At 51.7% G+C, this 16703-nt stretch overlaps 2 protein-coding genes across 3 annotated transcripts in view; one reads left to right on the plus strand and one right to left on the minus strand.

The window, feature by feature from the left end:
- LOC149340132 (proton-coupled zinc antiporter SLC30A2-like) overlaps positions 1–16703 on the minus strand; it is a 59575-nt gene that overhangs the window by 27336 nt on the left and 15536 nt on the right. The gene's annotated exons all lie outside the window — the stretch shown is intronic.
- LOC149340133 (zinc transporter foi-like) overlaps positions 1–16703 on the plus strand; it is an 86050-nt gene that overhangs the window by 2494 nt on the left and 66853 nt on the right. Inside the window, exon 1 of one of the 2 annotated variants that reach the window (XM_089548882.1) lies at positions 7723–7905. The exons of the other annotated variant lie outside the window; for it this stretch is intronic. The gene's annotated coding sequence lies outside the window, so the exon portion shown is untranslated. Of the gene's footprint in view, positions 1–7722; positions 7906–16703 lie in introns of those variants that run through there. 2 annotated transcript variants of the gene reach the window in all.

Below are 16703 nucleotides of genomic sequence, written 5' to 3' on the forward strand. Positions count from 1 at the left end.
GCTTCGCGATATGTTTATTCACTGACGGCGCTGTCAGTGTGGCGGGGAGCGGCGTATCAATAGCGGATCGCGCCTGAAATCTCCATACTGCCGGGAACCCCAGAAATATATATTGTTGAGGCCGTTATAAAGAATGGCGCGGTGTTAACGATTGTTTGTGTGCGTGTGATTGGGGGTTTTCCTTTGCTGTTATGAAATTAATTGAGCGTGCTTTTCTTCCGTCTCCATTGTCTGGTATCGCGTACTGCGTTCGAACAATAGGTCAGATGTTCAAGTGCCAAGTATCGGCGTTTGTTGTTGAATGCGGTTAATTGGACAGTGTGTAAAGGATCACAACGTCCGCGAGGTTCGCGCACGGAGTACGCAGCAGCTTAAGACACCTGCTGTCGTTTCTCGAACGCGGCTTAAGCGCAGATTTAATTTCTGCGTATTCAAGGGACGTTGGGTTTAAAGAGCTGCCTACACAAATATGCAACGCAAACAAATGATGCCTGCTAGCAAGTTTAATTCGCAGACACTGAGTGGAACATAGTTTACTTTTAAGGCGAAAGCCGTTAATGCCTCTTCGTTGTCGACAGATGGTTGTCAGCAGGAGCTTTTCAGCAGAGGTGTCACGCTTTTGACGGGTGTCCACCGAGATATGTGAGACAGTTACTGCGTAATTTCATTTCCTCAAATACAATTTTCAGTTTCTTCATTACGGCCCCTCTTTCTCTTTCTTCTTTCACTCCCACATCCTCCTCTCCTGTACGGTGCGGTTCAGGTGCCCACCGAGGCGCCATTTCCTTTCAAGAAGCGTTGCGTTCAAAGGGCAAGGCATCGCGCCGAACGGGTGGTGGCGTTCCGTGGGCTCCCTTGGCAGCGCTACAACACGCTGTCGCGTTCCACTCCTAAAGGCGAAGCTTAAGCGTCATTAATTAGCAGTTAATTAGTATTAAGGCGAAAGCCTTTAATGCCTCATGCTGTCGTTAGCAATCCGTGTCGGCAGCCGTATCGACAGATGTGTCCTCGTTTTGACGGGTGTCCACCGAGATATGTGAGACAATTACTGAGTAATTTCCTTTCCTCAAATACAATTTTCAGTTTCTTCATTACGGCCCCTCTTCTTTCACTGCCACTTCCTCCCTTCCTGTACGGTGTGGTTAAGGTGTCCACCGAGATGACAGAATTACAGCGCCATTTCCTTTCCTCAAAAAGCGTTGCGTTCAAAGGGCAAGACATCGCGCCGAACGGATGGTAGCGTTCTGTTGACTCCCTCGCAGCGCTACAACACGCTGTTGCGTTCCGCTCCTAAAGGCGAAGCTTAAGCGTCATTAATTAGAAGTCAATTAGTGCTGAACGATTAATCAGTAATTAGTCATTAATTAGTAATTTGTCATTACTTCGTCATCAATTATGTGTGACGTCATCCAGTGGTGACGTCACCAGTGTCGCATAGGCAAAGTGGTGCGGAAAACGCTTTCGCCTCTACGCACTGTAGACAGTCGAAGTGCCCCCTGAATTTTTTAATGCTGTTCGAAGCAACGTGAATGGTTGGTTCGAAGAGCCGCTCGACATTTCCATCTACAACGACGAGGAGGAATAAACTTTATTAGGCTTTTATGTCGTCATGTGACGTCCAGATTGGCCGGTCGAACGTGACGTCAGCACTAGCGCCGACCGGAGCCGCAACCGCCGGTGCAAAATATTGCTTTGGAGTAATTGCTAACGCTGCGCAGTGGTGTTTCGAGCTCATCTTCATGATCGCTAAGCCCGCACGCCTCTTTTGAAGGCAACAAGAAAAAAAGCGCACACCCAAAACTTGGCGCCTGTACCGCTCTAGACGTGTAATTTGCCTACTCAGGATTAGGCTGCATGTATCTTGTCTTTTCTAAAGATGAGGTTGCTACGGCGCTTGTCTTTGTGAAGAATTCGTAACCGAATGATTGCCGCGCCTCTTTTGGAACTTGTTGCCTGTACTTTATTATTACCGAGAAGTGGGGCAGTTACTACGCCATTTCCTTTGCTCAAAAAACCGCTAATTACGATTAGCAGCTACTAAACTAACTAAACTGCGCTGTGAGGGAAACGGAAGTGAGCGTGATTTATATGTTGGGGCTGGACATTTCGTTTCTTATTTTTTTTTTTTTTTGTAAATTCGGTGGAACTTTTTTCTAGTATTCCTTTTAGAGAGCAAGTTTGGTTGTTTTTTTTTTTTCGGATAATATTATTTCTGATTTGTGGTTAAAAGTCACTTAATCTGTCTCGGCGTTTTTGCCAGCATAAACTGTTCATTAACCACTAGTTAATGTACGAATGGCAGAACTTAAAGCTGTGCTTGTATAAGGGATTCTATCGTCATTAAGAAAAGTTAAGATACATGGGACAGCCGGCAGACAAATACTCGATCGGAAAATTTATAAGAACTAATTGACATGTTATCGTTGGGTTGTCCCGCTGTGCTCGTGCGTTCTGCGTGTTTATGGCAGTGATGGAATTTTAGCTCAGTCGTCTAGGTGGCCGGAACATGGTACTTTTTTTGTGACACCCATGCACGGTTTCGTATCTTACTTGCAGTTGACAAGCCTACTTCCTGCTCTAAGCTTGTGATGATAGTGGCGGTTCCCGGTCTGTAGAGGAGTGTAAGCTAGCAATGCCTCGAATGGCACAACTGTGCTGCTTATGCAACGGTACCACCGTGTCACTAAATACGTTCCTGGCTTTGCTTCCCTAACAATTCTCAACTATAAGATAGAGTGACTCATACTCAACAGCCAGCTGGTTGTGTCAAGCTTCGCGTGGAGAATACGGGCCTTTTTTTTTGGTTGCAGCCGAGAAGACCGACCCCTATGTCGAGCCCACCTATAACGGCCGCAGATATAACGAACTCTCAGTTATTACGAATGAGTGCTGTGCTAACATCATAATATGCATTGGGGCAATGACAGTTCGTCTCAGATACAAACGAACGAACCGGAGCACCCGGGTTCGAACCCGGCCGCGGCAGGCGCGTTTCGATGGAAGCGAAGCGCAAGAAGGCGTCCACGTGCTGTGCGATGCCAGTGCGCTTTAAAGATCCCCAGGTGGTCGGTAGTTATTCCGGAGACCTCCACTGCGACGCCTTTTTCTCGCTTTCTTCTATCACTCCCACCTTCCTCCGTCCCCTCAGGGCGCGGTTGAGGTGTCCACCAAGAAGTGACAGTTAGTGCACCTTTAATATCTTGATAAACAATCTTTGAGATGCAAAAAACAACTTTGGCTGCACAACTCGGTTAGTTCAAACGAGGAGGAGCCATAAACGCCCCCCTTCCCCGCGAAGTTGAAGAGGTCGCGCTTCCAGAAAGCGCGGAGATCGAAGAGTGTCTCTCAGCCCTTGCAACACCGCCCGGGGAAAAAAAAAAAAAACAGAAACGTGTCGGCCCAAAAATTTAATAAAAAGGCAGCATTGGGACAGTAAGTAACCGTCGGCCAAGCGCAAGTCCAAGCACTCCACTAACGCAAGGAATCTGATTAATGTGGTCGGCCTGCCACTTTAGCTACCATGGACGCTTGAACCAAGGTTATTTTTATCTCGTCCCGAAAAGTTGATTGTTGGCGGTGAGGGTTTCAGCTAGGAGAACATGACCGCCCAGGCGAGCCTGGAAACGAACCGCGAAAAGGTCTCCTTTGAACAAGTAGACGCGCATAACACAAAGGCTACTTTTGGCGCACTTAATATTTTTGGCTGTTATATGGAGAGACCACTTACTGCGAACATCGGGTATAAACGAACGGAATATATTGTCGAGACGACTCTCGCACTCATCTTTGCTGTTCTGGGCCAGCAGAACTCCCAGCGTAATTTGTATCAGCTTATCGGGCTTAAAAGTGCCGTCGGCATGTTGACTGCTTCCGAATTTGCCGTTCATTCCCCAGCCTGGTTAGTTACTTCAGCTTTATTTGAGCCTTATTTCAGCTTTAAGCTTTAACTTCCAGACAGGAATAGGTTTCAGGAACGGAAAAGACGTGGCATTAACATTGTTTTTATGAGAGCACGTTAATGGGCTAGTCGGGCGTTTCATTGTCATTGAGCTAACTGCGCACTCGTAAACAAGGACGTGAAAGGAACACAGCAGGCCAAGCTGCGCGTGTTGTGTTCCCTTCATGTCCTTGTTTACGTGTGCGCAGCTGTGTCTGTTAGTAGACCGCTGAGCGGGACGGAGAGGCAATAATGGTATACCGAAGGAGAACTTCCAAAATCGACCAATGTCTCGAAGTCTGGCAAGTGTGCCATGTCATGTCATTAACCAGTTAACATAGGCCAGGTACCAGGTTACATAACATTAACTAGGTGAATGTGAAGTCGTGGAACCTGGCAGGCGCATGCAACAGCTGTTCGCGTGCTTTTCGACCAGACCCGTGCCAGCGGGCCGCAGCATGTACACGCGTGACCTTCGGTATAGCCTGCGCCGCTTCAAGAGATTCTCAAAGAACATGCGCCTCCGTCTTGCGTCAGCCATGCGTGGAGTGGCGCTCTGAGGGCGCACCTTCCGGCGGCGCAGAATGCATACACTTAAGGCCGCGCTCTCGCGTTGTCACGTTTCTTTCGTGGCCGATTGGTGTGTGTTGTATAAGGAGGGCTGGTCCTCAGTGTGCGTCCAGTATAATACGAGAGTGGTTTTCATTATAGTGCGTTTCGTTTGCTAAGTTTCACAGCGGCTCGCATTTGGGAGCTCGACGGTTTCTCTAGTCTTCACCCTTTCCCCACTTCCGAATGGTTGACGGCGTCCCGAAACATCTCCAAGGTGGCGCTCAGCGCAAATCAGTGTGGATGGAATCCAGTGACAAAATGAATAAATTCGCGCACACCTCACGAGGAAGACGAGAGGGGCACTACAGTGTTTTGACACTGGGCTGTTGATTCAGTGTTTTGGTGCGCGCTAGCACTTACAGTGGCCATTCACCGCATTTGGGCGATGTGTCTCTTCTACTTGTCCGTTTGTGTGAATAGGATAGGATAGGATAGGGATGATGATGATGATGAAAACTTTATTTATAACAAGGGAGTTTTGGACACGTCGGTCCTTGGGCCCCCGCACGGCCCCACTGCACTCAAACGTTCATGTCCCGGAGGCTCATGACGCTGGCAGCCCGGCCGGTGGCGATGGCTTGCTTGGCCGGGTCCTCGGAGCGCAGTAGGGTCTCCCAAGCCTCCCATGAGGTAAGGTGCTCCAGGCCCCGCGGGGGAGGATCCGCCGGGCAGAGGAAAAGAATATGGTCGAGGGTGGCTTTGGGGTGGTGGCAGAGGGTACAGGAAGGGTTCGTGTGGACTGGGTGATATCGTGAGCGTATATAAGGGGAGGGCAAAGTGCGTGTTTGGAGCCGCCTCCAAAGTGTCTGATGGTAATTGTCGAGGGAAGGATGAGGTGGGGGGCAGAGCCGACGCTCGGCTTTGTAGGCCTGCGTCATTTCACTGAATGAGTGCATGCGCTCCCGCGAGAACCCCAGGTCGGAGGCCGCCGGTGCCCGGTTGAGAGAAGCTCGGGCTAAAGCGTTGGCGGCCTCGTTTCCGGGATTCCCGGAGTGGGCAGGCACCCATATCAGCTCCACATGGCGGGGCGGGTGCGCGGCGAGGGAGTCCAGTATGCGAAATGCAGGGACGTGAACTCTCCCGCGAGCAAAATTTAGTATGGCAGTTTTGGAATCTGACAGTATATATCGCGCCTCCGTGCGGGTGATGGCCAGGGCAATGGCGGCCTCTTCGGCCTCCTCCGAAGTGGCAGTAGGGGTTATGTGAAGTGTGGCAATGGGTTGGAGGGAGGGGTTCGTGATGGCGACAACCGCGTCCTCGCCCGTGCATGCGGCATCCACCCAAACGGCATACGGTTCCGTGCCATAGTATTTGTGGAGTGCCCGTGCGCGAGCTCTGCGGCGGGGTTCGTGGTAGGTGGGATGCATGTTTTTGGGGGGAGGTTTAATAAATAAATCGCGGTGAATGAGGCGGGGTACCTGGAGCTGTGTGGGATCGGTAACTGGTAGGCGTATACCGAGGGTGTGTAGGATGTGTCTCCCGGTGGTGGTTCTCGCGAGACGTATGTATTGTGTCTGTCGGTGGGCCTCAATAAGCTCCCCTATCGTATTGTGCAGGCCTAGTTGAAAGAGTTTTTCGGTTGAGGTATTTTGGGGTAGGTGTAATGCTGTCTTAAATGCTGTTCGAATCATGGCATCCAGGGTGGAGATTTCCCTAGCCTGGAGTTTCAGGTAGGGGAGCGTGAAGATAAAGCGGCTGAGGACGAAGGCATGAATGAGACGACATAGGTCATGCTCCTTCATGCCCCGGTGGTGTGCAGAAACGCGGCGGATTAGGTGTGATATCGACACAGTTGTCTGCTTGAGTTTCTGTATGGTGAGTGTGTTTTTCCCGTTGTTCTGGATGTGGAGGCCAAGTACCCGGAGAGTGTTTACCTCCGGGATGGGCCGGTTTTCCAGTGTCACGGTGATGGGGGCTGTGGGACAGTTTCGTGTTGTGGGGCGGATTATGAGGAGCTCCGACTTCTCCGGTGAGCAGGAGAGTCCGATACTTTAATGTCCAACAGAAAGAGGGTATAGCTAGAGGGCTACCCGCCTAGACGACTGCCGAAAGGTCCTTGCTCTCGATGGCGGATTCGGCTAGTCGGGCCAGTCGTGGTTGAGTCTCCGGGTTGGAGCTCAGTGGTAAGGTATCCCATTGGTCTTTCAATTTCGTGTCGTTCCTCCCGGGTGGCATGAGGACCCTCCCATGTGGTCCGAGGTGGCTATAAGTTCGCAGTTTGCGTATTTGCCGGTTTTGTGACAGGTTGCTCACTTGCCCACCGTGTCAGGCGGCAGTCCATCTGATTGTGAAAGGCTGCTTGGGAAGGGCAATCTGCGTCGCAACCCAACCCAAGCAGCACAAGTCCCACCGATGGTAACACCTGCCATAGCACCTGCCCACCGGGTTGCTTACTTGCCAAGGTGTAGCCGGTGGTAACCAGGCGAGAACCTGGGGCGCTAATTAGGTGGCACAGCCCCTTAGGTGGCCCAGCCAAGCGGAATGAGCAGCAGCGGTTAGGAGGAGAACGTGATTCGAATGATCCTTGCACATTAGCTAAACGGGAAAAGTTGGAGTGGTAATTAGGTTGCACCTGGTACCACCTATAGTAGGTCGTAGCTCCAACTGACAATTTGCGTCATGCTAGCGCACATATCCGCGTTTGGCCTGATTGCCCAAGCCGACTGGCAGTTTTTTTTTCTCGTATCATCCGTAAATTCGAATCAACTGCGTTCGTTCAATTTTGCGTGTGTACACCAGTTACAACTTGAAGCATTCGGCTACCGAATCTCCATTTTGCTGCCGAACTCGGCCGCGCGCAAGAAACACCGTGCTGGCGCCCAATGACGGGGCTGATTTTGTTTCAGGGGATGTCGGGAGACGCGTCATTGCGTGCATGAATCGCTCAAACCGGGGGCACGCGACAGTGCCGTCGGCTCCGGTGGCACCTTGACCGTGTTGTTTGAAACCGGTGGCGGCTGGCCGCGGAGGCGGCGGCCCGGTTATCTATACGGGGGCACTGTCGCAATAAATGTCTGCCCTCTGTGTATACAGGCGCGTGCCGGGCACAGATTGCGCCGGCCGCCGCTTGATTACGCGCAGCCCTTTACGCGCCTCACCTTCCGTTGTTTTTTTCCCCGCCGCATTGTACACACACTGCAAAATTGTCAGCTCGGATGTTTACAGGTGCACGCACACTGCGCGCCGCTGCCACGGCCGACCGGTGGGCGAGAGAGTGTAGAAAGCTGCCCGAGGTAGTCCTGCGCGTGCGCGGAAAGATCACGGAGGCGCCCGCGTCCGTTCTGGCCCGGCATTTTGCGTGCGACGTAAAGGGAGCCAGGAGTGAGTGACCGCCCTTCGCCCGAAGCCGCCGACCGGTGGGTGTCCGCTCCGTAGATTCGTCCTTTCCTCCTTCCTTTTCTATTCCTTTTTCTATTTCTGGCCGGGCATCGACGTTGCCCGTGCCTCTGGGACTGCGTCTGTGTCGGCCTGGTGGAAGTGTTCGAGCGTTCAGAGCTGACGGGAACTGCGCGAAAATGTATTTAGAGGCCCGTGTACTGTGCGATGTCACTGCACGTTAAAGAACCCCAGGTGGTCGAAATTTCCGGAGCCCTTCAATACGGCGTCCCTCGTAGCCTGAGTCACTTTGGGACGTTAAACCCCAATAAACCATAATTTATTTGGTGCGTGGTTACAGCGAGCGAACCTCATTCGGATATCTTGAGACATGATTTTTTCCTTTTTTGTTTTGAGGAAAGGAACTGACGCAGTAACTGTCTCATCTCACGCAGCGTTATTGGACACTTCGTCTGGTCCTTTGTGTCCGTGGTGGGCATGAAAGCGCAGCGTGGTGTTCGAAGCCTGCACTTTTTTTTTTTAATGCGAAAGCACAACTAGCTCGAATATACGCATTTCCTTCGGCGACCGCCGTTGTTATTGAGGCCGAGAAATGGTCCCAGAAGATGAAGTCATCACCCCACGGCTCTGAGCGAGGCGCACACGTTGCGTCGAGGCCAAGCGCGCTACAGGAGGTGCAGATGGCGTCGCGTCTGGGGAGAGACGCGGCAGGGACACTTCAAGACCAATCGCGTTGCATCGATGAGAGGCCGCTGAGAGAGAGTCGCCGCCGAGGCAATGTGCAGCTCGAAGTTCCGAACGTGTGCCGGTCTTTGTACACAACAGGCCACCGCGGTGGCTCAGTGGTTATGGTGCTCGGCTGCTGACCCGAAAGACGCGGGTTCGATCCCGGCCGCAGCGGTCGAATTTCTTTGGAGGAGAAATTCTAGAGGCCCGTGTACTGTGCGATGTCAGTGCACGCTAAAGAACCCCAGGTGGTCGAAATTTCCGGAGCCCTTCACTACGGCGTCCCCCGTAGCCTGAGTCGCTTTGAGACGTTAAACCCCATAAACCAAACCAAACCTTTGTACATAACAAATAACGCAGACGAACCATCTCGCAGAAAGAACTTTAGTGACAGAAAGTCGGTGTAGCGCAAAAAACTAATGCTTTCGCGTTCCCGTACATAAGCAATCTTAAGTGTCTGTACTGAATTTTACAACGAGGGCTCTTTAATTTGCTTCATTCTCTTGCTTTTTTTTTAGAGTGGGGGCGAGTTGCCCTCTGTCTGCCTGTTTTTTTTTTGTTTTTTTGTCTTGTTTCACACCCAGAGTGGCGCATTAAGGAAGTCGAAGTTATCTGTTCCTACCCATCCACCAACATACCCGGGAACCTTTTTTTTGTTTGCTAATTTCTTCGTCCTGCAAGTTTAGGGCGCTGTTTATGCACGTCTTGGCATCACTGAGCGGAACACCGATAAGCGTGTTCTTTTTCTTTTTCGCATTCCGCGCTGGCAGACGAGGGAGTAGCACTGACAAGTAGTAATAAGGTCTCAAGCAGGCATCACGAGCGGTCGAGCTCGTATGTGCAGGGAGTACCGGAATATTAATTAGGAACAACCGACGTATGCGCCGCTGTTTTTTCTTTTCACTTTTCGACTCACGACGGTGTTCTTTTCGCGCGCACGTCACACTTGACGCGCGCTGCGGGCGTACTCTCTGTTCCCGCATACATTATGCTACCTCCCTGACGCTGTTCTGGGTCAGCGTGTAAGTGCATCCCTCTGTTGCATTTCTGTGTGCCTAAAGGGCACCGGGCGTCGCCCTTAGAACCCAACCGCAGCCTTTTCTCTTTAGCTTCGTTTCATCGTCTTCGTGGTCTGCCGTCCTTTGCAGACAGCCCTGTACAGCGCCCTTTGCGTTATTCGAAGCGCGGACGCTCGACCTTCGATCGCTCGACGTGGCGGCGCTGCGGGCGGCTTATTGAATACCGTGCTCCGCATTCGCCCACCTCATCAATCGTTTCTGCGCGCGAATGTTTATGTAAGCGTACGAGAGTATCTCTCCGCGCTGCCCTCTGAAGCTCCGAGCCGCGTCGGCGATTATGTAATATATTGTATATATATAATGTATAATAATATATATAATAATGTTATATATAGTAATAATGGCACGGGCACAACTGGTGCGGTTATCTATAGGTTTTTATTTATCAGCGATTTCGGAAGGTGGACCGTCCTTCACCAGGGTTACCTTTAACCCTGATCAAGGACGGGCCACCGTCCGAAACCGTTGATAGATAAACCTAGATAATCGTACCAGTTGTGACCGTTTCATTCTGCAAGTCTTACAGTTCATCGTGCGACAGGCCAGTACCGAATAAACATTAGCGTGCGTCGGAAATGAATATCCCTGGAAAAGTCCCAAAGACGCACTCAAACACTGTTATTGAGGGCATCGGATTATTGCGACCACCACGGACTTTTTAACGGCTAAATCTCTGCACATAGGAGTTCTTTGCCGCTGCGGTGGCTCAGTGGTTATGCTCGGCTGCTGACCCGAGTGACGCGAATTCGATCCCGGCCTCGGCGGTCCTATTTCTTTGGAGGCGAATTGCTGGTCCAAGCATCCTCTCTTTCTTTTGTTTTTTACGTTTTTTTTTTTGAGAGGAGCGATAAAAGGGTAAAAGGGTCAGAATGTGGCACCCTGTAGAAGCAGGCCAGCGTCTGTTTTCTCGGTGAAACTTTAGGGCGTTATCACACAAAACGACTTGGTTGTAAATTTCTTCGGCTACCTGTGAGCAGATATTCCGAGACAGTAGTGGTTGTACCATATGCATCGCAACGGTGCATGATACTACTGTGCTGTTTCGTTTCTACTGCACAGGTTTCGGCTGTGCAGTTCCTACTGTGGGCAGCGGCGGAATTTCGATGGAGACGAAATTCTGGCGGCCCGTGTACTGTGCGATGTCAGTGCACGTTAAAGAGCCCCAGGTGGTCGAAATTTCCGGAGCCCTTCACTGCAGCGTCCCTCATAGCCTGAGTCGCTTTGGGACGTTAAACCCCAATAAACCAAATCAAACCAATCTGTACGCCTATGACACATCGATGCGTGTTCGCTTTGCTGCCGTTCGTCTCAGCGACGCGTTCTGCCTGTCTGGGGAAGGGTTTCCACGCATTTTTGCCCGAATGACTCGCGCGTAACGGTATCTGTAGAGTTCCTGCAGTGAACAATGGGTGCGTGCATATACGGAGCCAGAGCGCAAGGGCGTCACTGTGAGGTGCACGACAGATAAAAGCGAACAAAGGAACTGTGAGAAGTCTGTGGGATGTACCCTGCTCACTGCCAATGGGTATATATATATCGTAGGCTGGCGTCAGCGCTTACTTCCTTTGATTTTAGTGTCTAAGTTTAGCTTTCGCGGTTTTCTCTTTTCACGGCCGACGTAACGCTGTTGGTCGGGCAGAGCCGCGTTACTCGTTCGGCGCTCGTATCGCAGGCAGCCGATACGGAGTCGAGTGGCCCGACTGATATCACCGCGTGCTGGGAAAGCAAAGGCTTCTGCTCTGCGATAATTCGTTTGATTGGATGGCGTATTTACGTAGCGCAGTGTGTTGATGTGATCCGAGCATGACTGAGAATGGTGTTATTAACGGTATAAGGAAGCTCCGTTATATAAAGGAGTCAACATGCGCCTGTGACATGCGGGCGGCAGTATCTAAGAGACCGCTATCTGAGATGGTTACAACCGCAAGCTCAACGTTCCCCCAAGACAGGAAAGGCCACGTAACTGCAGCGGAAGTAGGTGCGAATCTACTTCCGCATGACTGCTTACGTTCGAAGGACGCTGTTTCGCGTGTTTCCTGTGCATCGTATAAATATAGTATGCTCTGGCGAAGCCCCAAGTCCTCAGCGTTCGGCCGATGTCGGAAGCTGCGTATCCCTATGCTTGAAAGCAGAGTACGAGGTCGAAAGTGTTGCAAGCATACCTGCTTGCGACACGTTCGGGTTCGCGGTAACATGGATTGGAGCTTCAGGGCAGTATGTAGACGCCAGAGCACTTGAAAGATTATTGGCAGTACTCGCCAGAAATGAGCAGTTGATCCCTAGAAGTAGGTTCGCCTCCTTTATGTGCTATGCGTGATGTAGCAAACGCTGCGTGCGGCAACAATTCAAAGGTGATGTGCAACTCACGCCGCTGTTCTTCTGTCGAGCACTGCGCTTTTCATCATCTGCTGAAGTCTTTCACCGGCTGTCGCTCTTGACTGTCTCGAGCACGATGACACAGACTTGAGGCAGACTTGTATTCGCGTCGAGAGCTGTAAACTGTGATAGACAGCACGACCTTCGCTATCGCTCATTGGGGATACTTTCAGCGTCAGCCTCGCATGCTAGCAGAAAACAGTGGCGTCAGCCGCAGATTTCCACCATTTCTCTCTACAGTCGTCGCTTCGTGTGCACAAACACTGTACAGCGATGTGTTCAACAGTACAGACATCTTGTTTGATTGCTTCTGGGGCCCGCATTCCGTGATAGCGCCAGCGAGGAGGGATTGCCATAGTTCTTCACTTAGTTAATAACCCCTCTGCAGGGCTTGTGCAATAAAAACGCGCTCATTAAGTAGCCCATAATGCGGTGTCCTACAGATTGTCGCGTCATCTGTTGGCGAATAAACGATCTACATTTTCGGACTTCTGTCGAAAGCATAGCGTTTTCACTGTCCTTTTGGTCATACAGAGGGGGTGCGCACTACATCTTAGTCTTCAGAAGCTTGTAGGAGATTATCCGGCCAGCCGACTTTTCCGACCTTTTTAATATACTTGGCGTGGGCAGTCACACTCGTCACGTTACTGTCCATGGCAGTAGGTGTTGCACCGCACGCCCGCTTGTTTATTTTTTATTTTTAATACCACTCGTGTTTTTAATGCCGCCACCATCTTCCGCGGCGCGAACGCCGCTCCACGTGTCCTATCGCGCAACCGTCGAGATCGCAGAGAACCGAGTTGCGTCTGGAATGAGGGAGTTCTGCGTAGCCGTGCCTTGCTGGCCGCTATCTTTCTTGCTATGGGCGTCAGTATTCAGGTGAGCGAGTTATTTTCTCAGGTGAGACTGCACTCTGTGTTTATCCGCTATGAATGGAGGTGAAGCCGATAATGTTAATGCGCGAGTCGTGGCCCTGTATACTGGGAGACAGATCTCCTATGTTTACCCTGTGGAAAGTAACACTGCGTGTGTAAGGTCGTGAATCTGCGGCGTTCAAGCGAGGCTTAGTTTGTCTGATATATCGAGTCCTCCAAGAGAGGCGCTAGGGCGACCAAACGACATTGCCCGATTCCCGTATCCCCTTTCTTGACCTACTGTAAAATTGATCGTTTTCGTTGTAATGTAATACATATTTTGTTGCCTTCTGAATAAAACAGGCCCTGCAGTTGTACTACTAGAATTTTTTTTTTTGTCAGACCGATGCGTTTCTTTCTAGTTTGGAGGGTCGGACGCTGGCGCTCGTGTGCTACATGTCAAATCTGTATGTCCTAACGTCTGCTATTTTTCGTGCTGAGCACGTCCGTATAGTGCCTAGAATAATTCTAGGCACTATACGTCCGTTGGCCGTATACCTTTGACGCTTCAGGAGGAGGCTGAGGCGTCTTCTTCGCGAGTTCCTCCCGCTTGACTAGATTTCAAAAAAAAAAAAAAGTCTCTTTTCAAGTTCTCCCTAGCTGCCCTGAGGATTTTTAGCCTGTCGCCAGATAGCAGGCTGTCATCGCGATGTACGTAGAAGAAAAATTGTGGGGCGGTTAGGCCGCGGCGTATACACGTTCAAAAAATGGCTGAGGCTTAACTTGGTTAAGCCTGGAGAATGCGAAGCATCATCGTGTCGCGTAATTTGGAGGCGCACAACCACAGCGACGGCGCGAGGTGGGCCCCCGTTTCTCCACTGTCGTGACGTCATCGTATCACGTGATTTGGAGGCGCACAACCACAGCGACGGCGCGTGGTGGGCCCCGTTTCTCCACTGTCGTGACGTCATCGTGTCACGTGGTGTGACGTCATGTATCACGTGATATGGAGGCGCACAACCACAGCGACGGCGCGAGGTGGGCACCCGTTTCTCCACTGTCGTGACGTCATCGTGTCACGTGTTGTGGCATCATCGTGTCACGTAATTTGGAGGCGCACAGCGACGGCGCGAGGTGGGCCCCCGTTGCTCTACTGTCGTGACGTCATCGTGTCACGTGGTGTGACGTCATGTATCACGTGATTTGGAGGCGCATAACCACGGTGAAGGGCTGAAGTGGTAGCTAAAGTAGTATGCTTCGCATAAGAGTGCAGTGTGGGAGAAAGATGGTCTAACCCGTGCCTTGTTTATTTTGTAAAGGTTTCTTTTACGTCATTGTCGAAGACCTCCCGGAGACCAGGCGCCGAGCCCTGCGCGAAAGCGTCAGTAACACATCGGAAGCCGTCCTTGCGATGAGCTTTTCGTATGCATGCTCGTTTCGCTCCCTTTGAGTGAAAGGTCGCCCCGTGGAGCGCACGTGGGTCATCACTCCGTTGACCCAGTTGAGGACAGTGGATGACCATTGCACCTCCGGTCTCATGCCTGCATATTTACTTCTCTGCGCGCCATTGAGACCAATTAGGGTCGCTTTCGTGTCAGCCGGCCGACCATCTGTGCCGCGGATGGGGAGAGCATCTGGGTTGCGCGCGATATCTCACTTTCGTCGTCTTTGCGCTGTGCAGCGCCGGACAGGGCGATTCTCGCGTCCCTGTCCTAATGCTGTCGCGTATTCTGCGTTTATAGTTTTTTTTTTGTTTTGTTCGGTATTCTGGCAGCATGCCGCCTTTGCCTCAACAGTAACCGGGGCCACGGCCGGATTGGAGAGGCGCCGGCGCGCGCTTTGTATGTACAGTATATAAGAAAGCGCTCGCCGCCGCCGCTTGAGTCCGGCCGTGCTGGGGCTTCTAGACCGGGGAAGTGGAGGGGGAGGGCGAACTCCCAGTCATTTTCTTCCTTAATACAGCCCCCCCCCCCCCCCCTCCCGCGCACACACACACAGCCCTCACCATCACTGCATGAATATGCACATGCGCGCAGTTCTCGGGATGACGGGATATGTTTAAACATTCGTGTGGTGAAATCAACTCGAGCTAATTAAGTTGCCCTCGAGCTGTGCTACTAGTTGTAGTATTACTGCAACATGGACCGCTGATGTGTGTTCCATCTCCGAACGGCTGTGTTCTACGGGAGCCATGTTTGCAGTGCTTTATAGAGAGACAGATGATCGAAACCTGGCATTGGGGCCTAGGCAATAGCGACTAGCGTCTGCTTAGCAGAAACGTACTTTAAAGAGCGCTCCAGTTGAATGCGTGGTGCATCCGTCCATTCATCAGAACTTGTTGTGGGGTAGGATAGTGGAGAAAGTAAAGGCTGTAGATTGAGGACCAATTCAGGGCATGCCCGGGAGTGGGGGAGACCCGAGAGAAAAAAAATTAAGGGGTCACTGAGCTTCAACGAGCCTGAATTGGTCCTCAAGTCCATCGAGCAGAGAGATGAGCGGAGTGGGCTAGGATGGAGGCGTATAAAACTGCTGAGGCGTTTCCTGGAGGGTCGCTGCTTGAGCTGCGCAGACTGTCCTCATTCGACAACGCCGTATTCTGCCTCAGACCCTCAGACTCAGTTCACGGCCATCCCGTAAGAATTATCTCGTGCGAGGCCGCACGCACGCGCTGGCATTGGTGAGCAGCAGGACGGTGCAAATGGGAGATCGGGCTGCTATGTGTACCGAAACGTCTGGTTAGTGTCATGGCCTCGTTATCGAGTCCGGGGTGTCCAGTATTGTCACGGGCTCAGGAGGTGTCCATTTAGATGTCACCCTTGGCCAGCGTGACAGCCTAGCCATTTTCTCCATTGAAGAGTAGGAGAAATAGAACAGGCACTCGCGTTCCGTTTATGGGCATCTCGTTATATACCCATCACAGCTCTTTCGCTAATGAAGGAATCCGCCCCGCCCACCCCTCTTGTACGCGCTCATATATAGCTCACGATTTTGCGTGGCTTGCGCCTGACGAGGCGGACATCGCCGAGCTGCTCGCATCGACCTCGTATGCTTTTATCTTCCCTGAAGCTCTTTTTTGTCATTTTAGTAGTGGTCTCTCTGTTTAGTTGAGGGCTTTTTCTTTGTTGCTGTTGCCCTTGACGCCCGCGGATCCAGCGTGGCGGTATGGTGACTGTAAACGTTCCGCTCTAGAACTCGCCATCGTGTCCTCGGTCGTTAATTTTGCCCGGTGCATACCCAACAAGCTCGAGTGCGCAGACCGGAGCGGCAGTGGTTCCTGTTGCTGCTGTGTTAGTATCTGCGGAGTCTGCCTCGCCTAGCTGGGTCGGCATTTTCCCGTTCATACGCGGCTCCAGTGATTTGCGTGCTACAGATCATGAATAAGGAAGCAAATTGCCGCTTGGATGGAGGATCTCGAGAAGCACGCGCGATGGCACCGCTCTCCTTTTCGCCTCGCCGATAATAAAGCACCGCACTGCACACTGTCGCTGCGAAAACATTGCTGCCACCCGTTTCTCTGAAAGGCGTCTCATGCTTCGTGTGCATACGTATGCGACGCACACACAACAGTCGGCTGTATGTCCGTCTCCTTGACGCAGCATTAGAGGCTTTTAGCATACAGGAGACGTATTAGTGTAGACGTACACTGGTTTACCGGAGGCCGGTTGCGTGTAAGCGCAGTGTCCCCGCCTGGCCCCACCCATGCTACTGCGCGTGCGCAGCCGGCGTCCGGTATACCGGTATACGTCTACGCAAATACGTCTCAGGTATGCTAAAAGCCTCTGT

This window comes from Amblyomma mixtum, chromosome 6, assembly GCF_055824585.1.
Source record: "Amblyomma mixtum isolate Tamu chromosome 6, ASM5582458v1, whole genome shotgun sequence".
NCBI lineage: Eukaryota > Metazoa > Arthropoda > Arachnida > Ixodida > Ixodidae > Amblyomma > Amblyomma mixtum.